This window comes from Oryctolagus cuniculus, chromosome 3 (genome assembly GCF_051225735.1).
Source record: "Oryctolagus cuniculus isolate XC-2025 breed Fujian yellow rabbit chromosome 3, ASM5122573v1, whole genome shotgun sequence".
Taxonomy (NCBI): domain Eukaryota; kingdom Metazoa; phylum Chordata; class Mammalia; order Lagomorpha; family Leporidae; genus Oryctolagus; species Oryctolagus cuniculus.
Genome location: NC_142869.1, coordinates 49,020,783 through 49,045,606, shown reverse-complemented (window position 1 = coordinate 49,045,606; position 24,824 = coordinate 49,020,783). Strand labels below are relative to the sequence as shown.

The 24,824-nt window shown below is 49.1% G+C and overlaps 1 protein-coding gene across 12 annotated transcripts in view; it reads left to right on the top strand.

Moving 5' to 3' along the window:
• MYO1B (myosin IB) overlaps positions 1 to 24,824 on the top strand; it is a 218,409-nt gene that overhangs the window by 14,786 nt on the left and 178,799 nt on the right. For 3 of the 12 annotated variants that reach the window (XM_089330161.1, XM_070070453.2, XM_070070450.2), the window contains exon 1: positions 16,818 to 17,304. The exons of 2 other annotated variants lie outside the window; for them this stretch is intronic. The gene's annotated coding sequence lies outside the window, so the exon portion shown is untranslated. Of the gene's footprint in view, positions 1 to 11,642; positions 11,779 to 14,564; positions 14,748 to 14,958; positions 15,269 to 16,817; positions 17,305 to 24,824 lie in introns of those variants that run through there. 7 more of the 12 variants (XM_089330156.1, XM_089330160.1, XM_089330159.1 and 4 more) reach the window with 7 other exon arrangements.

The window sequence follows — 24,824 nt, the reverse complement described above, 5'->3', positions numbered from 1 at the left end:
TGTATAAAAATTATCTCAGCTTGAAGCAAGCTTGCCTCACACAAATTTGGAGGAACAGGAGTTGAGGAGTGGCTTACCTGGACGGTTCTGCTGCAGGGTCTCTCAGGGGTTGCAGGCATCTGAGCTTCGGATGCTTCCATGGCTGCTGGCAGGAGGCCCCCACTCCTCATTGCATGGCCGTCTCCAAGGGCTGCTTGAGTGTCCTCTCAGCCCGGCCTCTGGCCTCTCCTAAGTGACCTCATGGAGACACACACCATCGCTCCCGCCCTAGTCTATCCGTCAGTGAGTCTATCCCAGATTCAGGTGATGAAGTGCTGCCTTTTGGATGAACAGTTGGAGAATTTGTGGAATAGGTTAAAACCCCCACATGTGGTGTTCACCTAAGATGTCAGGAAATGTGGTATATTCTGCACTAGTCCCAAGATCTGTGGGACTCAGTACAAAATAAAAAATGCTGTACTCCTGTTTATAAAAAGTTATTAAGAAGCCAGTGCCATGGCTCACTAGGCTAATTCTCCGCCTGCGGCACCGGCACTCTGGGTTCTAGTACTGGTTGCTCCTCTTCCAGTCCAGCTCTCTGCTGTGGCCTGGGAAGGCAGTGGAGGATGGCCCAAGTGCTTGGGCCCTGCACCCACATGGGAGACCAGGAGGAAGCGCCTGACTCCTGGGTTTGGATTGGTGCAGCACACCAGCCATGGCAGCCATTTGGGGGGTGAACCAATGGAAGGAAGACCTTTCTCTCTGTCTCTCTCTATCTAACTCTGCGTGTCAAAAAAAAAAAAAAAGTTATTAACACTTTCTAGGACTGTGGCAGCAAAGCGTGGTCTCTTTAAGGCAGGGAGCCCCATGCTCCTACCCAGGTCCCCCACACACAAAGCCAATCCTAGGTACAGTGGTTAAGAGCAAGGGTTTTGATATCAAGAGTTTGCTGCCAGCCCTAGTGTTTATAATTAACTTGTGTATCTCTTGGGAAAACTATGTAAGTTCTCTGGTCCTCAACTTCCATTTCTCTCAAATTGGTCTGATTCATTTACTTGTCACTTTAACTTTTTGTGAGCGCTAAGTGAAGTCAGTACTATGCCTGTTTGCAAGCGCTCTAGAACTTAGAGACACTATAATCATTATCTTTTTAAGGTGCTTTAGAGATGAGGAAAAGAAAGGCTGAGCTGATACCTCAGATGGGTTGTTTAGCTGATGATCATACACTTTTTTTTTTTGGCAGGCAGAGTGGACAGTGAGAGAGAGAGACAGAGAGAAAGGTCTTCCTTTGCCGTTGGTTCACCCTCCAATGGCCGCCGCGGCCGGCGCACTGTGCTGATCTGAAGGCAGGAGCCAGGTGCTTCTCCTGGTCTCATACACTTTTTTTTTTTTTTTTGGCAGGCAGAGTGGACAGTGAGAGAGAGAGACAGAGAGAAAGGTCTTCCTTTGCCGTTGGTTCACCCTCCAATGGCCGCCGCAGCCGGCGCACTGCGCTGATCCGAAGGCAGGAGCCAAGTGCTTCTCCTGGTCTCCCATGGGGTGCAGGGCCCAAGGACTTGAGCCATCCTCCACTGCACTCGTGGGCCACAGCAGAGAGCTGGCCTGGAAGAGGGGCAACTGGGACAGAATCCGGCACCCTGACCGGGACTAGAACCTGGTGTGCCGGCGCCGCAAGGCGGAGGATTAGCCTAGTGAGCTACGGCGCCGGCCTGATCATGCACAGATTAAGTGTGTGATAGCACCTCGTGATCCTTCGGTATCAGCATCTCTTTTCCCTACCACAGACTTTTACGTTCATGGGTAGACCACAACAGAAATGGCTAAGATGTGTTTCAGAAACAGCATGTTTTCTGCATTTGAAAAGGTAAGACCAAAGCTACTGTTTTAAGAAAGTTTATATAAGATCAGTGTTTCATTGGCTGTTTTAACACTAGGCATTTAGCAGCACCTTGGAAATGGTTGCCATGAACTACTCTCTATTAATAACTCTGTTGATGAGACTGAATATTAAGTGGGAACTTTCCCATAGCAATATTCTTGGGTGGCTCAAAAAAAAAATAAAAGCTAGAATTATTCCTGGATAGTTCATACTGGCAAAAGGATTTTACAGAACCCTTAGAGCTCGAGACAGCAGGTTTTCTGCTTCCTCTCTCCTGCAGCTGTGCATGGCCTGTGTCGCCAAGAACGACTCGATGGGGTTGATGCAGACCTCTGGGCCAGAGCTCAGGTGTGTCCTGGCTGGTGCCCCAGGTGCCTGACTTTGGAAGTTCCAGTTTATTCCAGACACCTGGCCTGTACAAGCCTGTCAACTGTTTCCACGGAGACCTTCTTCCCCTAAGCTCTTCACTAAGCTTCAAATCGTTAAGCCAAGACACCTTTGCTCATCGGACAGAATCATGCATGCTTGCCCACGCAGTAGAGCCTGCAGAACCCAGGAGTGTAGCACCAGGCTCTGAATTCCTACTGACTGGTGCAGAGCGAGCTACTGCATGTTCCAGGGGGTCCTGCCTCGCCTCTTCTGAAAAGACGGTCTCATTAAGGGCTTGAGTCAGGAGAGTCGGCAGAAGTGCTGCTTATTTATCTGGCTGAGCAGCTCAGTGAGGAAGCATGAAGAAAAGCAGCAAGAGCTGGATTCTCTTCCCAAACACATTCACGCCACAAAATACAGGAGCCAGATATGAGCGTGACTCGACCTTTTTTCTCCCCTTAACTCTAGGCGGCGTTGTGTTCTTCGCAATGGTCTTCTGCTTCTTAAGGAACTTCTTTATTTATTCCCCACTCCAAAATTAGTTCCTTAATTTGAAACAGCCATAAACAAACATGACTAAAGCAGTCCCTTGGGTAATCTTCTCCCACCCCCTATCCCCACCGCACGCATTTTTTCTGCTGCTTTGTTTGTTCTCAGCCTTTTTCCCTTTGTGCTCCACACCAGAGCCTGCACGCCGTGGTTTGGCTTTCTGAAATCTTTCTTGAAAGATATTTAAATTCCGTTTTGACAAGAGAGAATTAAATTCCCATTAATTCCATTCAATTATGTATTAAACCTAAACAAACTCGAGGAACATCAAAGTGCAGATTGCAGGGCTCGCCTGGATCGTGAGGCCACTGTAAGCTCTGTAATTTTCCTTGGCCACCGGACGGCGAGCATCCATGGGGCCCGTAATGTGAGCAGCTGTTCCAGCAGACTTGGGGAGAGACACCCACCCCCGCCTCCTCCTCCTCTTCTTTTTCTCCTTGACTTCCGATCTTCGCGACCCCACTTCCTTCTCTGCCTATTTTCATTTCCCACCCCAGATCAACAAAGGAATCCAGAGCCATTTGGTTTTCTTCTTCAAACGCGTCTCAACATCCTCTTGGTAAAAGGGAATGTGCTGCTATTTGCCTGGCTGCTCTGGCCTTTCCCCTGCCCCGTGTCTGTCCCAGGGGATGGCATCTTGCAGCTTCCCTGCCCTCTGGCTTCCCCATAGGCTGCGCCCATGGGAGGCAGCCCCAGACGAGTGGAGGCTGGGAGGAAGGGAGAAGGCAGGGGCTTTTACGGCTTCTCTTTCTGATCTGATAGGTTTCTTGGGTCAGCCTCTGGGCTGCTGACTCCCTAGGATTCAAGCTGCTGCCCACAGCCCGCCCTTGGTAGCGTCAACAGCTGCCAGGAATCCCTGCAGTGTGCTTCCACCTTCCCTCCAGCATCCCATAACCCAGGCTCTGGTGAGTCCGCCTTCTCTCTGAGCCCCTGCAGTCCTGGGCGAGCTGGCAATGCTGACTGCTGTTAAGCGTTGGGTTACTCCCACCATTCCCGCTCCACTCCTTGCTTCCGGTTCTGGAAGCTGGCTGTTGCAGGCATTTGAGCAGTGAAACAGCAGATGGGAAGTCTCTGTCTCTCTGTTTCCCTGCCTATTAAATAAGATAAAATAACATAAAAGGAGTCAGCGCTGTGGCATAGTAGGTTAAGCATCCGCCTGTGGAGCCGGCATCCCTTATGGACGCCGGTTCGAGTCCTGGCTGCTCCTCTTCTAATCCAGCTCTCTGCTTGTGGCCTGGGAAGGCAGTGGAGGATGGTCCAAGTATTTGGACCCCTTTACCCACAAAGGAGACACAGAAGAACTCCTGGCTCCTGGTTTCGGATCAGCTCGGCTCTGGACATCGCAGCCATTTGGGGAGTGAACCAGTGATGGAAGATCTCTCTCTTTTTCTCTCTGTGTCTGCCTCTCTCTTTAAAAAAAAAAAAAGATTTATATATTTATTGAAAGTCAGAGTTACACAGAGAGAGAAGAAAAGGCACAGAGAAAGAGAGAGGTCTTCCATCTGCTGGTTCACTCCCCAGTTGGCCGCAATGGCCGGAGCTGCGCCAATCCGAAGCCAGGAGCTTCCTCCGGGTCTCCCACGGGGGTGCAGAGGCCCAAGGGCTTGGGCCATCTTCCACTGCTTTCCCAGGCCATAGAAGAGAGCTGGATAGGAAGTGGAGCAGCTGAGATACAAACCGGCACCCATATGAGATGCCGACACTGCAGGCGGTGGTTTTACCCACTATGCCACAGCACTGGCCCCTCAATACGTCTTAAAAATAATAAAATATTTTAAAAAGGAACCCCACACCCACCTTATATGCTCCTTGGTCACATGAAATTTCTAGCATCCATGTCCAGGCTGACCCAAGTGGTAACTCTGTATGTAACTTTAGTTTTACACATAATTTATGTTCTCATTCGCCTCCTTTAAAAAAAATTTTATTTATTTATTTGAGAAGCTGAGATGATCCGAAGCCAGGAGCCAGGAGCTTCTTCTGGGTCTCCCACATGGGTGGAGGGGCCCAAGTCCTTGGGCTATTTTCCACTGCTTTCCCAGGCACATTAGCAGGAAGCTGGATCAGAAGAGGAGCAGCTGGGACTCTTAACTGGAGCCTATATGGGACGCTGGTGCCACAGACAGAGACTTAACCTACTATGCCACAGCAATGTCCCCACATTAATCAATGAGTTTAACATCAAGACATAAAATCATCTGACAATCGTTGTCACTTTGGGCTCATGCTAAGACAGATATTCCCATGTTTACTTGTATGGAAAGATTTTTCTCTATAGCAATGTTAAAAGTTCCTGCACATGAAACAGTAATTTCCTTTGAGATACTCCCTTTCTTGTTAGCACATGAGATAAAGTTCTGAGGCTGGGACAGATTTATGGAGCATTATTGTCAAAGGTACATGTACGCTGCTTTCCTGTGGTGAAAGACCCGTGACCCAGGACTTCCGTTTCAGGATTGATTTAGGGCTGCCTGCAACATCTATGCCATAATGAGTCATGGCAGATGCTGCCTGCTCAGCCCCTGTGATCCCATGTGAATTTTAGGGTGGGTAATTTTGCTCATTCTTTTGGCCTGTGCTGTGGCTTGTCAAAGACTGAACTCGCGTGCAATTCTGTGAAGTGCTCGGTTGTGAAATAAGCACTCATTAGATGAAATGCAATTGTGAGCCATTGTGATTTTCCAATCTCATGTAGTAGGCAAGAAAAATATATTTAAAGTGGCCCAATAAATCTTTTGGAGCTTAGAAGTTCATAGATTAAAAATATTCATGGATTGAATTGGCCAAGAAGACAAGGGAAAACGTGTATTGTCTCTGAAGTAGAGAGAGAACAGGCATTATGGAACATTAGTGACCAGCTGAGCGGGGTCAGCCGAGTGCAGCGGTGTCTACGGAATGAGAATTCTTTTGCATCAAAGCATGGGAGTGCACAGCAGAATTATAGGCGATGTCAACTCAGACGTTGTCTAGAAAGGAAGCGCTGGCTTTATTTTATACATTGTAGCTATTTGCAGTATTTCAGCTTTTTAGAAGAGGATATCACAAAAAATGCTTGGAGCTTGGGATAGGAAATCGGGGTAATCTTTCAATTGAGATGTGTAGGAGCTGTGAAAAAAGAACCTGGAGACAATTAATATTCATTCAATCAATGTTTGAGTAATTGCTGCTGATTTAGAACAGGAAGCACATTAAACACGAGAACTAAGAAATGGATGGGCATGATTTTCATACTCAGGATCATCTTAGTATTGTGAAAGAGACCAATACTTGAACAGGTGATTTGATCGAGGTGTGGTATACTCTATGATGGAGAGAATTACTGGAGCATCGCAGAAGCGCTGGGTTGGCTTATTTGTTGTTCATTTGGAGGTATCAGAAGAACTTTTCTGGGGAGGTAATATTTTCCAGAAGGGAAAAGTGTTAGCCAGGGAAAAGGAAGGCAGGGGCAATCCGGGCAGCAGAGGTAGCATTTGCAGAGGCAAAGGGAGAGGGTCCCGAGAGGTCAGGGAGCTGGACTGATGGCAGTAGAGGGGAAATGAGCTGGAGAGGGAACATAGGTTACACACACACACACACACACACACACACACACACCAGGCTCGCTGTGAATGATCCTGAGACCCAGTGCTTTGGGATAAGAGGGTAGGCACAGTGGGCATAGAGGAAAGAGCGTGGATCTTTGAAACAACTAGGGGGTAGAATGACAGAACTCCCATAGAGATGGCTTCTGAAGGTGACAGATGGAGCTAGAAGGACATCTGTTTCCAGCATGAAGGACTGGGCGGACAGTGGTGCCATTTGTGTCATTAGGAATAGAGGTTGTGATTGCACGGAGACGAAGAGTTCTCTTTTCGTGTTGTGTCTAAGGCACTGAGAGTTTTTGTTCTAAACAGCTTGAGTTTGAGGCAAATATTTAGGAGACACCTGACTACTGGGAACTTGAACCTAAGAGATACAAGTTTGGAGTCACCAGTAATTAAAGCTTTGGATTTGGCTGAAGTAGAGAGAAGGGAGGGTGGAGGACAGGACCTGTGAGAGAAGACACAAAGATATGGAAGATAATATTGAGAAAACTCAGCGAGCATGGTAAGAGGAAAATAAGGGGGTGGCAAGCAGAAGCTGACAAGGCAGAGACGTGAGAAGGCGGTACGCTGCCACGTGTCAGAGGACCCCAATGACGCGAGGCCCTAGAACAGCCTTTATGATGTGGCAACCAGGACAGCCGTTTGAGGCAGCAGTTACGGCACTGCTCAGGACACCTGAGTCTCATGTGTGTCGCTCCCCGTCTTCGTGGAGGAACGACACAGGACCCTGCGCTGTTCTTTCGTCTGCTCGGCCCTCCCCGGGTTTGCTGCTGGTGCTTCCCGGGTTGGCTACTGACCCTTCCACCTCCGTGGAAGGGCGGTTCCCCCTGCCACTTTCCCCACTTCCGCAGGGGAGCAGCATACCGCCGGCCGGCTCTCTCGGGGGCTACACAGGTGTTCCCTCAGATAGATGTTCCCCTTAGATGTTCCTTGTGCATGTTGTCTCTCCTCCTTTATAGTCCTCTTCCACCAATCCCAACTCTGCTACCCACACGCCGAGTACGCTGCTCTCCTCCAATCAGGAGCAGCTCCTGCAGCTTGTCAAGTTGGTGAAAGGCAGCTGGGTAGAAGCTGTTTGCTCCTCTCCCAGCGCCATATTGTGGGAGAGCAGATGCATAGAATAAGTCTTAATTCCAGTAACTTAGTCTAGTCCGAGTTGCTCCCCACAATGTGGAGTGCCTGGGTTTGAGTCCCAGCTCCACTTCCAATTCCATCTTCCTGCTAATGCCCACTGTGGAAGGTAACAGGTGATGGCTCAAGGTGTTGAGTTCCTGCTAAACTTGTGGGAGACCCACATTGAATTCTGGGCTCCTAAATTCTGCCTAGAACAGTGCCAACTTCTGTGGGCATTTAGGAAAAAAGCCAGCAGATGGAAGATCTCTCACCATCTTTTTCTCATCAGAGCCCTGGGTTGTGTGGTCCAATCCCTCCCGCCGTGAGGGGGCTGTGCTTTTCTGTTATTCTCTTTAAAGTTTTTTTTTTTCTTCCAGTTTTATTCAAAGTTTAAGAACACTACCATGGATACATCAGATCTGCTTTTGCTCTACCTTGTTTTCTAGAAAGTTTTTAAAATTTCTCTGAGATCCATCTACAAACCTAGACCAACATTACAGGCAATAAATGTACCTAAAATAATAATCATTTATGAAATCAGTTCATGGATTTAAGAATATTTGTTGGCCGGCGCCGCGGCTCAATAGGCTAATCCTGCACCTAGCGGCGCCGGCACACAGGGTTCTAGTCCCGCTTGGGGCACCGGATTCTTTCCCAGTTGCCCCTCTTCCAGGCCAGCTCTCTGCTGTGGCCCGGGAGTGCAGTGCAGGATGGCCCAAGTGCTTGGGCCCTGCACCCCATGGGAGACCAGGAGAAGTACCTGGCTCCTGCCATTGGACCAGCATGGTGCACCAGCCGCAGCGGCCATTGGAGGATGAACCAATGGCAAAAAGGAAGACCTTTCTCTCTGTCTCTCTCTCTCACTGTCCACTCTGCTGTCAAAAAAAAAAAAAAAAAATTGTTGAGCAGTTTGCATGTTCTTGGGCTCTGGACACACAGATGAATTACATAGGTGAGTAACCTGTCCTCATGGAGCGTCTCATCTTGGACGGGTGTCAAGCCTAAGAAGGCAGCTGGCACCATGAGCAAACTTGCTACTAACTCTTGGCTTAGAGTTCCAAGGTAAATGTTGGTTTATTTTGACAACAGATGGAACAATGCCATCTGAGCTGTTATTAATTAAGGTAATTTTGAGTTACACGATTGTGAGCTAACACCTGTGATGAGTGTATGGACCACACTGGACTCAGTGTGGACATTTGGCTTCAGCCACTGAAGCGAAAAGAGAATATTACTTCACACACTGGTTGAGTTGGTCTTTATTTGGTGTAGGCAGCCAATGTTTTTTCCCTTTGCCATAATATTTACTTTTCCTTACAGTCTTCTTTGGGTCTCTTCAGCAGCAAGACAATAAGCGTTTTTGTTTTATCAGTAGAAAAATACAAATGAGTTTTTAGACGATCGGAAAGAAGTCCAGCCATTTCTGCGTTTGATTTGCTGTTTATCAGCAAGGTTTCACTCTAAGAGTACTGACGTTCCACCACTGCAGCGGAAATAAAAAAGCACCTCTTTTTATTAGTTGAAATGATACCACACCAAATTATAACATGTTAGGGGAAAACATTCAGGCACTTTAAATTTCCTGGCATTGGGTCTATAATTTTGTGAGGCTCAGAGTACCCTGAGATTAAAAAACACATTTTGCAGAGAAATTACATTTTGAGTCTCGCTGGCCCAATGTTACTGCTCAATTATGTCATCGTCTTTTTAGAGACAATAGTTGCTGTTTTAAAATTTATATTTATTTATTTATTTATTTGAGACCAGGAGAAGCGAGCAAGAGGGAGAGAGAGAAAGTGAGAACTCCCATCCACTGGTCTACTCCTCAAATGCCAGCAGCAGCCAGGGTTGGGCCAGGCCAAAACCAGGAATTGGGAACTCAGTCCAGGTCTTCTTCAAGAGTGGTATGAGCCATCACCTGCTGCCTCCCAGGGTGCACATTAGCAGGAAGCTGGAATCAGCAGGGCCAGGACGCAAACCCAGCTACTCTACAGGGATGTGGGCATCCCAAGTGCTGTCTTAACTCCTGGGCCAAATGCCTGACCCAAGAACAGTTGTCATTGCTTCTCAGACCATCTAGTACCTGCTAGGAAGCTTACTTGGGAGCTCTGAAATCCATCTCTTTTACCCTCAAAATGCTTTAGGGAATTTTTCTGCCTGGGAAAAATTTCATCAGTCTTTTTCCCTCTAATAATCCTGATGTTAATTTGTTTGCAGCTTTTTTGATTTCTATTTTTGTTTTTTAATTTTTTATTTACTTATTTTCATTTTATTTGAAAAGGGGAGAGAGATATAGATAGAGAATCAGATAGAGAGAGGGAGATATCTTCCATCCTTTGATTTCTTAACAGCCAGGGCTGGCCTGGCTGAAGCCAGGAGCCAGGATCTCCATCTGGGTCTCTCACATGGGAGACAAGGACTCCAGTACTTGAGTCATCATTGCTGCATCCCAGAGTATACATCAGTAGAAAGCTGGATTGGCAGGAGAATAACCGGGACTTGAGTTAGGCACGTGGATACAGGATGTGTGCATCCCAAGTAGAGACTTACCTGATGCGCCAAATGCCCACCCTTATCCACAACCTTTAAGTACTTAGATTAAGAGGGGCTGGCATTGTATCACAGCAGGTTAAGTCAAGGCCTGCAATACCAACATCCCACATGAGCATTTGTTCACGTCCCGGCTGCCCCACTTCTGAGCCAGCTCTTTGCTAATATGCCTGGGAAAATAGCCGAAGATGGCCCAAGTGCTTGGGCCTCTGCCACCCACATGGAGGACCTGGATGGAATTCCAGGCTCCTGGTTTTGGCCTGGTTTAGCCCCAGGCGTTGTGGCCATTTGGGAGTGAACCACAGGATGGAAGATATCCCTCCCCTACATCTCTCCTTCTCTCTCTATCTTTGCCTTTCAACTAAATAAATATTTAAGAAAAATAATTAGACTACGAGTTGTTCTTTTACTGCTCAGTCCTGGAGACTGACAATGATATGTAATATTTTTGAAATACCCATTATGAATTTCAAAGAACAAATGGGAATACTTCTTTAAACATTAAATACTTATTTTCAAAGCACTCTTTTTTTTAATAATTTTTTTATTTGACAGATAGAGTTAGTGAGAGAGAGCAAGACAGAGAGAAAGGTCTTCCTTCCATTGGTTCATCCCCCAAATGGCCGCCATGGCCGGAGCTATGCCAATCTGAAGCCAGGAGCCAGGTGCTTCTTCCTGATCTCCCATGTGGGTACAGGAGCCCAAGCACTCAGGCCATCCTCCACTGCCTTCCCAGGCCACAGCAGAGAGCTAGACTGGAAGAGGAGCAACGGGGACTAGAACCTGGCGCCCATATGGGATGCCGGTGCCACAGGCGGAGGGCTAGCCTAGTGCACCACGGCGGCGGCCCTCAAAGCACTCTTTACATATATAAAAAGACCGTCTTCTCTGTGAAACCGTATTCAAAAATATAAATTCAATGCTTATTACATTTGGAGCACTACTTTAAACGAAGATAGGTACTCAACAAATAAGACATTCTTCAAACTTTTTTTTTTAAAGTTTATTTATTTGAAAGGCAGAGTTACAGAGAGGGAAGGAGGGAGGGAGCAGGAGAGAGATCTTCCATCTGCTGTTTCACTCCCCAGATGGCTGCAACAACCAGGGCTGGGCCAGGCCAAAGCCAGGAGCCAGGAGCTTCTTAGGTCTCCCACAGGAGGACAGGGGCCCAAATCCTTGAGCCATATTCAGCCGCTTTTCTCAGGCCACGAGCAGGGAGCTGGATTGGAAGTGGAACAGCTGGGACTCTAACCAAGCCCCATACTGGATGTGCATGCCTAAGACTCTGGTCTTTATCAGCACAACGGCCACTCCAAGACATTCTTGTTTTAGGAGACAGAAGTAGAAATGCTCCCTGATATGAGAGGAAAGATACCCGGTAGCCTTGAGGCTGGATTAGGTAGGCTGGTATTTCTCACTCTGCAACCTCAGGCAAGGAACTTCACTCTTCTCTGTCTGCATTTTATGGTTTCAGGATAATAATGATACTCTACCTCCTGGGCTGTTGCAAGAGTTAAACAAGTTAACACACACACTCACAGCCATTTGGAACACTTGTTAGGAGCAGAAAGAACTCTCTCAGCTTGTTCTTATTGCCCTGGGCTAGGTGTTATCTAGAACTGCCTGGTTTCACTGAGAGGCCTACTACTATCTAGTTGGGGAGGCCAAATAGTTGCAAGAGAATAAGTGGAAAGATTTCATAACCTGGAGTCAGCCAGAGGTCCTGAGAAGCTGGGGCATCAAGAAGTTACCACGGTAAGGCAAGCAGGCTGCAGTGGGCGCTGGGGGGCAGGCAGAGGGGAGCCGCAGGTTTGCTCTCAGAGGATGGCCAAAGTGTATGCAGCAGGAAAGGAAATTTGGCAAAAACCGACTTTAAGAATTTCAGAACTAGAGGGCCTTTGACACATTCAACATGAGGTCGACCAGCTAAGGAGAGAGTGGGAGCCTCCTGGCTAGACTTGCAAAGCTGGTTGCAGCTAGGAACCCCTAGAACATCCCAAGTTATGACTGCTGGCTCACTATTGCATTCACGACATCTCAATGAGGCAGAAAGAGGTCACGTGGTCCCTTTGTCAGTGTTTTTCCCCCAGTGTTGAACTCTATGTTTTCCAAAGGGCTCAAGTAAAAACAACAAAGGAAACAGAAATTCTGCACATTTAGTGGTACTTCTCTTGCTGTGACACTTTTACTGTTGCACTTCCCCGAAGGATTGCAAGATTTCATTCGCTTTCCTATAAATCCTTGCATGTTTTCATGGAGATAGAGAACGCTTTTTATGTTCTTTTATTGCTGTAATTTGACAATTTATGTTTTTCACCCTGAAGTCTTAATAATAGCCTTTCTGCATAATCACACAGCCTATTTTTTGCAGACTGAAGAGAAAGTAAAAGATGCCTCTGTAGTTGAGATTTCTCTATTCTTGACAATCATTAGGATCACTTTAATGTGCTTTACTTACATACAAATGATGTTGATTGTGTTGATTGATTTTTGAAAACAATAGCCAAGAAAGTTTTTTTGAAACCTGGTGGTATGGGGGCTGGTGTCATGGCCAAGGCGAGTTAAGCCACCTCTTGCAAAGCCAGCATCCCACATGGGTGCCGGTCCAAGTCCCAGCTGCTCCACTTCCTATCCAGCTCCTGTTAATGCACCTGGGAGAAGCTGAGGAAGATGGCCCAAGTGCTTGGGACCCTGCCACCCAAGTGGGAGACCGAGAAGAAGCTCCTGGCTTTGGCCTGGTTCCGTCCTGGCCGTTGTGACCATTTGGGAAGTGAACCAGAAATTGTAAGATCTGTCGCCTTCTCTCTGCAACTCAGACTTTCACATAAAAAAAAAAAAACAAACTTAAAAAAAAAAAAGAGCCTCATGACTTCAGAAGTTTAGATTTTGAGGTGGGTGGAAACTAGGTTGATGGTATTTTTAAAAAAAGAAGCAAGGCTTTGCTCTAGAAACACTTTCTAATAGCTTCTCTGTTCAGTATCTTGGTGTTTATTAGTGTACGTTCAACACTTTATCGCATTTTTCTTTTGATCTTTCTGAAATTCAGGGAAGAATTCTCAGTTGTCCCTACTCTGCTAAGCCCATCTACAGGCATAAGTCTTCTAGCATAACTTCATTTACGCCCCTTTCCTGAAGCCAGGAGTTCCAAACCCTCCTCTTCGCAGCTCCATCGACAGTCACCTGCCATCTGCATTTCTGCTGTTTTTGAAAAGCTGAACTGGACAGCAGAGCTAGAAGCAGCCACTGTGGATAGCACAATCCGATGGGCACCAGGAGAGGTCAGTCTAAAACATGTTGCCAGGCAGCAGGGCCCCAGGTTGTTGGCTGTGAAGGTTATCATGGTGCCAGCTTGCATGGTGGTGGGTGACCGTAGCGCCAGGTGGCTTAGATTTGAATCCTAGCTTCGCTGCTGTTTCGAAGGTCCACTCTTCCTCTTTTATGATGCTTGTTCTCTCTCCTGTTGCTGGGAGTGACTTGGCTCAGCGAGGTGGTCAGTGACCTGGGCTTGAGCACAGCTCACAGACTCATGCACTCACGGTGGCAGCTACCACTGGTTTACCCTGCGTCCTCAGCTGCCACCTCCGTCCTAACACCTCCGCATGGCCTTCTGGGTGGCCTGAGCTTCCTCCCGGCACGGTAGCTGGGCTTCAAGGGCAAGTGTCCCAATAGCCTCCTGCTGGCTGGCTTCTGTTGGTTCCAGCGAGGTCCTGAAGTCTGGCCCACATTCGGGAGGAGGGCGACGAGACGCCACACCTCCATGAGAGTGTCCAAGAATCCGCGGACATGTCTGTAAATCACCGCAGTGGCTCCATAGCTGAAGACCTCCCGGTCCTTGACTCCTTCTTCCCGGTTTGTAAAACAAAATTGCGGAGAGGGCTTGAGAGGATTGAGCAAAGTACTGGACCTGGCATTCAAAATATGTCAGATTAGACCATCATCATCATGCCTCCTGCCTACCTGATGGGGACATCAGTGACAGGCCAGCTCCAGGCAGGTGCAGTCCACAGTGGTCCCACGTTTCCACACCTCTGGTGGCATTTGACATATCCCAGTGCCTGGGTTCTTAGGCCTGTGGCAACAGTGACTATATATGGTCTGAATTCCTTGGTTCACCTCATTTTAGTGACAGTTTCCAGATATAGGTCAGTCCATTTAAACCTGGCCCCATTTATGGCAATTTATTTCATTACAGGATAAAGTACTTAGACTCATGAGTAATAATTACTGTGTCTATGGCGCTTTGAACGCCTCAGCCAAGCAATCCTCACCTCACCCAGTGAGTAAGTTTGGAGGGGGCACCCTCCCCTCCCGTGTGATGAGGCAAGCAGGACCTGGCTCCAGGGGCTGGTTCTGAATTCTAGTGTGGCAGCCGGGCCGCTGGGGTGAGCGGCGGGCGGGAGGTGCCTTGCTAAGAGATCCCATCATTCCTCAGGACCCAGCCTTTTATCCAAGTGTGGACGAGGATCTGACACTGATTGATAGCTACCTGTCACTGATTTGCAGCCGGGAATCAGCCAGGGTAACCTACTGGAAGTCTCTTAAGTGAAGCCACCGTGCGCCACGCAGTCCGCCCTCTTCCCTTTCGGCCCGATTACTAAGCTCCAATATTCTCAGGCATCCACGCTATTTTAGCTAGTGGAGGACGAAACAGGAGAACTCCAGTCTCCTGCTGGCCGGGCCCCCAGGCTGGCTTCCAGTTGTCAAACTTTTATTTCTCCTGGAAGGTGAGTGCGTGCGTGCAGAAAAGATGGAGAGGACCGCGCCCCTCGCGCGGGCTGGGCCGCATGCCCGGCCTTCCCTCGCGGTTCTTTCTACTTGTCCCAGCTAGGCTCTCCCCGGGGTGCGGGGAGTCTCGACGCGGGGGCCAGAGGCGCCGAGACTGCGGCTCGAGCTCACCGGGGGGCGCTGTGCAGCCGGCCCCGGGCGGCCCGAGGTGAGCCGGCTCGGGGGGCGGCGGCTCCCGGTGCTGCAGGCGCTCCGAGGGGCGAATCCCAGGCTTCGAGGTCGCCGCCCCCGCCCCTCGGCCGGCCCCTCCGCCTGCGGGAGAGGGGAGTGGCCCGCCGCCTCCCGCCGCAGCCGATCACTCTGCAGCCGAGCGCGCACGGGAGCCCCGGCCGCGGCGCGTGGAGGCGGTGCCGGAGCGCACGGTGCGCACAAGGCCAGCAGCCGCGGCGGGAGCCCCGCAGCGTCCCCGAGCGCCGCCGGAGAGCCAGGACGACCGGGAGGCGCGGTGGCGCCCGGCGAGGTAGCGCGGCTCTTCCCCTCTCTGCCCTTCCCTTCCTGCTGCGTCCGGCCCCCGCGCCTTTGTGCCCGCCGCAGCCCGCCGGCGCGGGTCCGCGGGGTCCGCGGCCGTCTCCCCTCGGAGAGGCGGCGTTGCGGCGAGAGCCCCGCGCGCTCGGGAGGTCGCGGGGAGGGGGGTGATCGCGGCTCCGCAGTGGCTTCGGGGGTGGCGGGAGAGACGCAGGGCTTGGAAACTTAAGTTGCTCGCTCTTTGCCCAGTCCCCCTCGCACCGCTGGGTAAAGTGGACTCCTGGTGTTCCTCGTGTACGCCCACACCCCCTGTGGCCCACGGCTGTGCGTGGACACGGCGTGGCTTCCCCCGGGAAGGAAGCAGAGGGAGAACAATGGGCGCCCCGGGGAGTGGGGTTCAGGTGCGGGGTGCCCCAGCGGCGGTCGGGGAGAGGGGGCTCAGAACCCCACGGGGTTCCCCGCGCCCGCAGCTGCGCTCTCCTCCTTTGTTCCGCCGCAGCGGAGGGGGCTGCCCCGGGTCTCGTTTCCTGCCCGGGATGGGATTGATTCACGGTCCCAGAGAGGGAAGGGGAAAGGGAAGGGGGCGGGGCTGGAATGGAAACCAGATTGGGAACGGCAGCCCCGGAGGGTGCTGGGGCCGGGAAGAGGGTTGGGGCGGGGGTGATGCGAGTGCGCTGGGGAGTTAATTACAAACACACAACATCTTGTCCCCGGGCCCTGTGGGTTTCTGGAGCTGATACTTGCGCTGCTTTGTTCAGCTGCGGCCGATGTTGCTGCAACAAGTTGTGTGTGTCTGCTGGAGTTTCGGGCGCTCCCAATGTTAGTTGGCTGGAAGCAGCTCTTGTTCATTACAATGGAAGAAAGCTTTGTGTGTGTGTGTGTGTGTGTGTGTGTGTGTTTAAATTTAATAATGTTGCAGTGGTATAGGTCTACCTGTAGAGGTCTGTAACTGGTGGATATTGGTCTGAATGGGAAGGAGATACATTTTATGGAATCAATTTTGACATAATCTTCTCCACTGTAATAGAGTACGTTGTAGTATAATAATTTTTGAAGCCTGTTGGTGGGGGGAGGAACCACCAGAAAGTTAGCCGTTGCTAAATAAATGGATGGGATTATGTAACACTGCACTGAAAAACCCCTTGACAGCCTGTCCCAGAAAACGGGCTGTGTGGTGTTGAGCGGAGGGCCCTGGCTTTCAAGTGTTCTGTGCTTTCTCCCTCCCTGTGCGCATCATCTGCAGAGCGAAAGAGAACACTTCCCACTATGGAGAATGGGGTTTGCTTTGAAAGGGAGAGGGTAGCATTCAGTGTAATATGGCAGGCATTTGTTAAGTGACCCTTTCCTAGATTGGAATCAAGAATCCCAAAAGGATTGGCCCGACCTTGGGAGGGAGCCACCCCGGGGATTGAATGATGTGTGTTTTTGATTGGCGGATTCCAAGCAACACTGTTTGAGGAGGTGGCTGACATTTCCAGGCATTCATGGGCTGGGCCTATGGGACACGGGTGGAAGGGTCCCAAGCCCTGAGTGGAGGTTAGAATTACGGCGGTGATAATGTAGGAGACAGAGACGTTGCGTTATAGTAGCTGGGCTGCAGACGGGGCTGGGACGGGCTCCAGTGCTGCCTTTTGCAGAAGCCCGAGGCTCCACCATTGAACTGCCCACCCCTTTCTAGCTGGTCCCTTTAAGGTGAAGCGAGGGTGAGAGCCTGGAAGGCGAGTGGGAGCTTACTCTGGGGGAGAACAATGTTGCCATCCCACTAAGTGGCCGTGGAAAAAAGCTGCACAAGCTACTGCTGACGGCTTGGCCTTTTCCCCGGGGATGTGGTCAGAGCTTGAGGCCAGGCTGGAAGGCGGTGGGACTTGTCCTCAGGAGCCATTGTGATGAGCAGTTCAGGCGGGACATTGCCCGACTGCCAGGCTGTGGGATGTCCCAGGCACCGCCTGGCCGAACATTGTGCCCCTGGCGGCTTGAAGAGGGAGACTTTTTTGTGATTGTTGTCCTGCCATTTGGACCTTGCTTTATAAGGTACAGTGAAGTGGGACTTTTCTTGGTATTATTTGTAGGTGTGCGTGCCAACAAAGTGGAAAACCCGAGGACATTGCTGCTACCGGAGGCACAGATGGGGAGCCTTTAAGGAGCTGACCTCTGGCCTCTGGCCATTCCCGGGACACAGACTGTGTGATAAGGCTGGCCACAGGCTGCACCCCCCACTTGGGATGAATCATCACTTAGTTAAGCCTGCAGTGAAGGACTGATTTTCCCTGATGGCTGCAGGGCTGTGGCAAGTGGTGAGGAGGGTCTAGGTGTAGGAGGCGAGGCCAGAGTCTGTTAGGAAGGGACCTTCAATGTGTAGAATCTGTGTTTCTAGAATTTTTGGGAGAGTCTCCTCTTTCACTTACATTCTGCTGTTTTCTTTCCTTCTTTTGTAGATTAAATTTTAAACAATCGACACACTTTATGTTCAAAGCACTTTGTTATCTGGGCAACTTATCTTCTTTTATCAGTGCACCCATTTAAGGATTTTCCTTTTTATTTTTACAATTTCAGAAATGTAAAAGACTATTTTGTAAAAGCTCAGTAAACATAAAGATTGTGCATTTTTGGGGTGCTACGAGACATTTCATTACATGCATACATTATGTAATAGCCAGTGAAGGCAACTATGCTTGTATTTTCAAGCATTTAACATTTCTTTGTAGTGAGGCATTCACAACCCTATCTTGTAGTATTTTTTTTAATAGAGAAATGTGCAGCCCATGAGTATTGTCTGTAGTCACCCTTCTGTGCAGTGGAACCTCAGGACTTCTTTCTTCTATCTGGCTGTAACCCAGTCCCTGTCAGTCCCTGTGGCTGTTTTCAGTAGCTGGACGTTGGGATTTTAATTGACTAGCATACCAATCATGAAAACCTATCATTTAGAAAGTATTTATTACACACATAGAGTTTTACATATACACATTATTATATCAATCTTCAAGTATTAGCTCCATTTTGTAGTTGAAACTGAGGCATGAAGGAATTAAGTAATTTGCTTCTTATTTTTGAACAATTATTTCTTTGTTCATGGCCACAAGGGCCAGGGCTAGGCCAGGCCAAAGCCAGGAGCCAGGAACCAAGAGCTTCTTCCAGGTCTCCCATATGGGTACAGGGACCCCCATTAGCAGGGATTGGGAGCTGGAACAGAAGTGGAGCAGCTGGATTCAAACCGGTGTGCATTTGGGATGCTGGCATGGCAGGTGGGGGCTCTACCGGCTATGCCACAGTGCCTGCCCTAGTAATTTGTCTCTTAAACTGTGCTTGCGCTTGGTAACTAGGAAGTGGTGGAAGTGAGATTTGAACTCTGGATTTCAAAGTCCCTGTCTTGAAGTATATACTCTGTGGTATGATATCTTTTAGTAATGGGAGTCACAGCAGCTTGATTATCTGGTCGATTAGCTCTTTGCAGATTTCAAGTCACATGTGATTCATCTTCTCAAAAGCTGCTGTGAGATAGGTTTGCAAGGCCAGATGTATGACATCACAACTTTTTTTTTTTTTAAGATTTATTTATTTGAAAGTCAGAGTTACAGAGAGAGAAGGAGAAGGAGAAGGAGAGAGAAAGAGACGGAGAGGTCTTTTAGACACTGGTTCACTCCCCAATTGGCCACAATGGCCAGAGCTATGCCGATCTGAAACCAGGAGCTTCCTCCAGTCTCCCACGCAGGTGCAGAGACCCAAAGACTTGGGCCATCGTCTACTGCTTTCCCAGGCCACAGCAGAGAGCTAGATCAGAAGTGGAGCTGGATCAGAAGTGGAGCAGCCGGGTCTTGAACCAGTGTTCATGTGGGATGCTGGCTCTTCAGGCCAGGGTGTTAACCCGCTGTGCCACAGCGCCAGCCTCACAACTTTTTTTTTTTTTTTGACAGAGTGAACAGTGAGAGACCGAGATAGAAAGGTCTTCCTTTACCGTTGGTTCACCCTCCAATGGCCGCCGCGGCCGGCGCGCTGCGGCTGGGGCACCGCGCTGATCCAAAGCCAGGAGCTAGGCGCCTCTCTTGGTCTCCCTTGCAGGTGCAGGGCCCAAGCACTTGGGCCATCCTCCACTGCCTTCCCGGGCCACAGCAGAGAGCTGGCCTGGAAGAGGGGCAACCGGGACAGAATCCGGCGCCCTGATCAGGACTAGAACCTGGTGTGCTGGCACCACAGGCGGAGGATTAGCCTGTTGAGCTGCGGCGCCGGCCCCAGCCCCACAACTCTTAAAACTATATAAAAGCTGTATGTTGTGGCCTGTATGAATACACTTTAATTAAATGGAACTTCTTTTTCAAAAGTTAGACTTCCAACATTTAAAAGTGAAGTTCTTTTCCCCCTAAGATTTTTAAAAAATACTTATTTATTTATTATTTGAAAGGCAGAGTTACAGAGAAGCAGAGGCAGAGAGAGAGAGAGAGAGAGTGTATTTTCCATCTGCTGGTTCACTCCCCAGATGGCCACAACAGCCGGAGCTGTGTTGATCCAAAGCTCCCAGGAGCTTCTTCTGGGTCTCCCACGCAGGTGCAGAGGCCCAAGGACTTGGGCCATCTTCTACTGCTTTCCCAGGCCACAGCAGAGAGCTGGATCGGAAGTGGAGCAGCTGTATCTCCAACCTGTTACCGTATGGGATGCCAGCACTGCTGGTGGCAGCATTACCTGCTATGCCACAGCTCCGACCCCTCCTCCAATGTTTAAGAGTGGTCGAATGGAGTAGATCCTAATATTCAAGCATTTTATATTTCTTAAAATCCATTTCAGCCCTTTGATCTTGCACCCTCTCATCAAACACCGTGCTTTGATTCTCGGCAGAGGCCCAGTGCCACAGTGTCTTTAGACAGAGGAGAGCTGGGGCGGGGAGGAATGTGATTATGAAGAGGAAGTGGGACATCAGAATTGGAAACACACGCAGCAGCAGGCGAGATTTTCCCAGCACATGCTCTCTGCGCTGGCAGTAGCCCTGCCCAGAAGACATTCTTCCTTAGGGAAGTGTCAAGGGTCTTCCTCTTTACGGTCTCCTCTGAGGTCATCCGATTTCTGAGCTCTGTGGGAACGCACATTCCACGGCCTTCTGTGCTCATCCCTTCCCCACAGGGGAAGCGGGTTGGTTTAGGAATCAAGAGAAGTGGGATCCGTATGCAGAGTGGTGTGGGCAGAGGCGCCAGCCCTTGGCCTGGGGGTGACGGCCTTGTGCAGGAGCAGAATGGAGTTTAACACTTGGCATCATGAATTGTTTATGGGTTTCTCAGAATGCTCCTGGGCAAATGGAAAAGTCAATATTGGGTTTTTGTTTGTTTTGTCTTTTTTTTTTTTTCCTGAGATAAGAATTCAAAGACTGCATGTCCTGCCTTTACTTGTTTAATTCTTTCAAGCTAGGACACTATTTGAGTGGTTCAAGGTCTAAGGCAAGGGTGCCAGGATCTTTTGTCACTGCCTTTATAGTCTCCTCCTGTGGCTATTTGGGAGGTTCATTTCTTTTTTTAAAATAAAGACAGACTTATTTTATTTATTTGAAAGGCAGAGTTACAGAGAGGATCTTCCATGCACTGGGTCACTCTCCAAATGGCTGCGGTGAAAGCCACCAGGTGTGCCGTGTGGGTGATGGTGGGGGGGGCAAGCATTTGGGCCATCTTCCTCTGCTTTCCCAAGGAGCTGGGTAGAAGCAGAAGAGCTGGGACCTGAAGCTGGCATCACAGATGGTGGTGGCTTAACCTGCTGCGCCACCTGGGATGTGGGTTGCCTGGGGGGAAGCAGACCCATGGTTCTAACGGGGGAAGAAGGGGTTTGGTTGGCAGCATCACACCCCTACACCTGGATAGGTCTCCTTAGCTCGCAGCACCTTCTCCTTCATTTCCTGTTAAATTAGACACGCAGTAGATCCAAGGCACACGCCGCATTAGACACCTTTAGAAAACAATGCAGGCGATCCACTGTGCTTCCAAGGGTAGCACAGGAGGCACCTGCTGTGTGTGCCCAGAGAGTAGATGCTGGAGAAAGGAGGAAACTGACTGTGACAGCTGTGGCGGCCAGTGCCAGGGTAACACATGCTGCCACCATAATAGCTGTAAGCGACAAGGCTAGAGATGGGAGGCAGCTGCACACAGAGGCCAGCCTCTTCCCCACCCCAAGTTTTTTTTTTTCTGTAATCTATGATGCGAAAAGGCCCGGGACCCTGAGGAGCCATTCTGTAGGCGCAGATTTGGACGGCAGGGTCGGCCCGGTGCCTGGCAGGTTCTGGTCCCCTCCCACTCTTCCTTCAGCACCCACAGTGTCCCTTTCTCATGCGGTGGGCCGTGTGGCTGTCAGTTTATCCCTGCTCAGGCTGTCAGTGGACTTCAGGCCTGTCTGCACTTCCCTAGGCTCTCCTGGACAAGCAGTGCCCATACCCAAAGAATGCTGCTGCTGATGGAAGTCCTAGGGGCTGGCTTTGTGGCTGTCCTCATGGTGGTTGCCAGCTCTACGTTGTTCTGTTTAACCCTCATTGCTCTGTTTTCTTAGGAGGATCTGTAGATGGAGGAATTAAGTCACTCGCCCAGGGAGCAAGCCTTGAACACCATGTGCTTTCTACACCGGAAGTGGAGTGTACTCACTCCAGTTTAACGAGTTTGTTTTAAGGAGTTAGAGGGACCGGCCACCTGCCAGCTGTCCTCTGTCTTTGGTCACCTGGAGTCTGGGCTCTTGCAGGTGTCTTGGGCTGGTTCAGAGCTGGAGAACTCCTTCTCCCTTTCTCCTTCTGTTTTGGGTCTTGTTTTTAGCCCCTGGTTCTGCATCATTCTGTTCCCCCAAATGAGGAAGACTCTGTGAACCATGGTTCAGCCTGCCAGGGAGAGACTGAGGAGCCAGAGCCCAGCCGGCTCTCGCCTCTGCCTCCACTTGTCCTTCTCCGCAGGAATTCGGTTGCCATCCGGGAGTCTTCAGGGATTTCTTTTGATCTCTGGTTTTGAGTCTATCTGTGAGTCAGGGTCTGACGAATGAATGAAATGGCTTTGAGCGAGGGGTGGGGGGAGTCGGTGTGGCATTTATAGTCTTCCAAGACTGGCAGTTTCAAAAATCGAGGTCTGCAGGGAAATGAACATTGACATTTTTCTTTTCTTGTTAGACAAGCAACAACACTGAGCGTCTAAAAATACCAGGTGGCCTGCCTTCCCTTGATAGCCCAGAGAGGCCTAAGAGGAAACCAGTCTCTGCCTTCTGGGGACTTGTGGTGCACTCCTGTGCCTACTAAGGAGCTCTGAGATTGCACAGGTGGCTTCGTTTTGCTGTGTTAGAATGAAAATACAGTTCAGAATTGTACATTACAGGTTCTAAACTTATTAAGGAAAGAAAAATCAACATCCTGAAAGAATTTTTAGAAAACCAAATTAAGAGACAATGGAAGAGGTGGTTAGTTGTTGGTTTTGCTATGGTGTACATATACATCTTCTGCTTGTTCATTTTCACCGGTTTTATGAAAGCATTTTCATACACTGCAGACACACACACACACACACACACCCATGCGCGCGTGCACACACCCCGAGAACCATGATTGCAAGATTCCTGCTGGTCCCAGTTCCGTTCTCCAGTGTGCACCTTTTCTTTCCTCTCTCAGTGCTGTTTCCTTTTAAATTCCATATTATTGGGCCCCGAAGTCATTTGCAGTGTTTAGATTGCGAATAGACATGGTTCCTAAGCTGATCAGTTCTTCCCTTGCCACTGTTTCATTCATTGTAGAGCCACAGCCTAAGTGCTTTTGAGAAAAGCTTAATTTTCATAAACATTGGGCTTGTGCCTATCTGCTTGGCTAGTTATTTTTGCGGTCCTCATGCAGTCTGCTTCCCAGTTGTAATAGGTAGACCATAGTTTTGATCTACCCCGATAATAGAGTGAGGTCTCTAGGAAAAAGTCCTCACTTAAATTGAAAGGTCTTCATAAAAACATATGACCTGTCACACTGGATCAGAACCAGAGCTTATTTTAGTATTCTCTAAGTGTTTTATGACATTGGGGAGGGGAGTTACACTCTTGATAGCAGCTTTCCAGATGTGTCTCTTGGACACACATAATTGTATTATCTCTGTAAAAAATCTCATCCAGGTATTTAAGTTCTTCTTGAATTATTTATTTTTGCATTATGTTCTACACACTTCACACCTTCTCTGAAGACAGAACTTGATCATTAGTGGTTTGGTTTCAAATCCCCAACTTTTGGAGGGGTAAAAAGGTTGAAAGGGGCCTTAAAGGTCACCCCTTTAACCCTTCATTGTACTTGAGACCTGCTCGGGTTCGTGAAGTTAACAGGAGACAGATCTGAGCAGTTGATCCCAAGTCTCTCTAACTCCTCTCTCAGGTTTCTTTCTAGGGAAATACCCACTGTCTCCCCAGACAGGTCTGAATTCCGGCTCGTAACCTAATAAGTGACCCCCTTTTGATTTCACTGCTTTTGCCAACAGCCTTCTGTTCGTTATTTTGACTGTAGATTTCAGGATCGTTGCCCACCCCCTCCCTTTTCTGGGACCTTTACATGCATTTGGTCAGTTGCTACTTGTGGGTCATTGTTTTCTGTTATGTTGGCCTTTTCTCGGCAAGTCCTTAGGCCTCCATGCTGCTTCAGACCTTTCAAAGCCTGGTGACCAGAGTGCGGTCATACCCGAAGTAGGTTGTTCCCTGAAAAGTTAGTAGATTGGGAAAGAAAAAGCTCCATGGGATTACTAGATGTTTGTGGAAAAAAAAAAAAAAAGGGTTCCCTGGCCAATACATGTTAGAATTGCTGGGTTAAAGCATTTTAAGTAAATTGCTTTGCAGAAGGACTTCTTGTGGCCTTTATTTGGAATTGTGGGATGTGAATTTCCAATAGGGAGATAGAGAATTCACAGGTTCCAAAGTACTAGCTTTCTACTGCTCTTTGGGGGAATCTTATTTTTTTTTTTTTAAAGATACATGCATTTTTTTTGAGAGGCAGAGTTACAGTAGAGAGAGGGGTCTTCCATCTGCTGGTTCACTCCCCAAGTAGCTGCAACAGCCAGGGCTTAACCAGTCCAAAGTCAAGAGCCAGGAGCTTCTTCTGGGTCTCCCACATGGATGCAGGAGCCCAAGCACTTGGGCCATCTTCCACTTTCCTAGGCCATCAGCAGAGAGGAGATTGCAACAGGAGCAGCCAGGACATGAACCAGCACCCATATGGGATACTGGTACTGCAGGTGGAGTCTTAGCCTATTATGCCACAGCATCAGCCCCTGGGGGATCATTTTGTGATAGTGCTGTTGTCATCACTTTGTTGTACCACTTTTAGATCCATCGCTATGTGGCTGTCCATGAGGGCCACACCCTGTCCACTCTCAGCTGTGTCTTGTGCTTTACCAGGCTGTTCTACCAGATCTTTCCTTTTCCCCCGGAGCTCCTTCCACCTCTCACATGGACACATCTCTCTATGCACAGCTCTGTTCCCATCTTCCCCATAATTTCCCTGATTCATGATGTGCTTGTTCTTACCGTTTCACAACTGAAGAAAGGGGGAAATACCTGGAGTTTATAAAATACTGAAAACAACGTTGTGT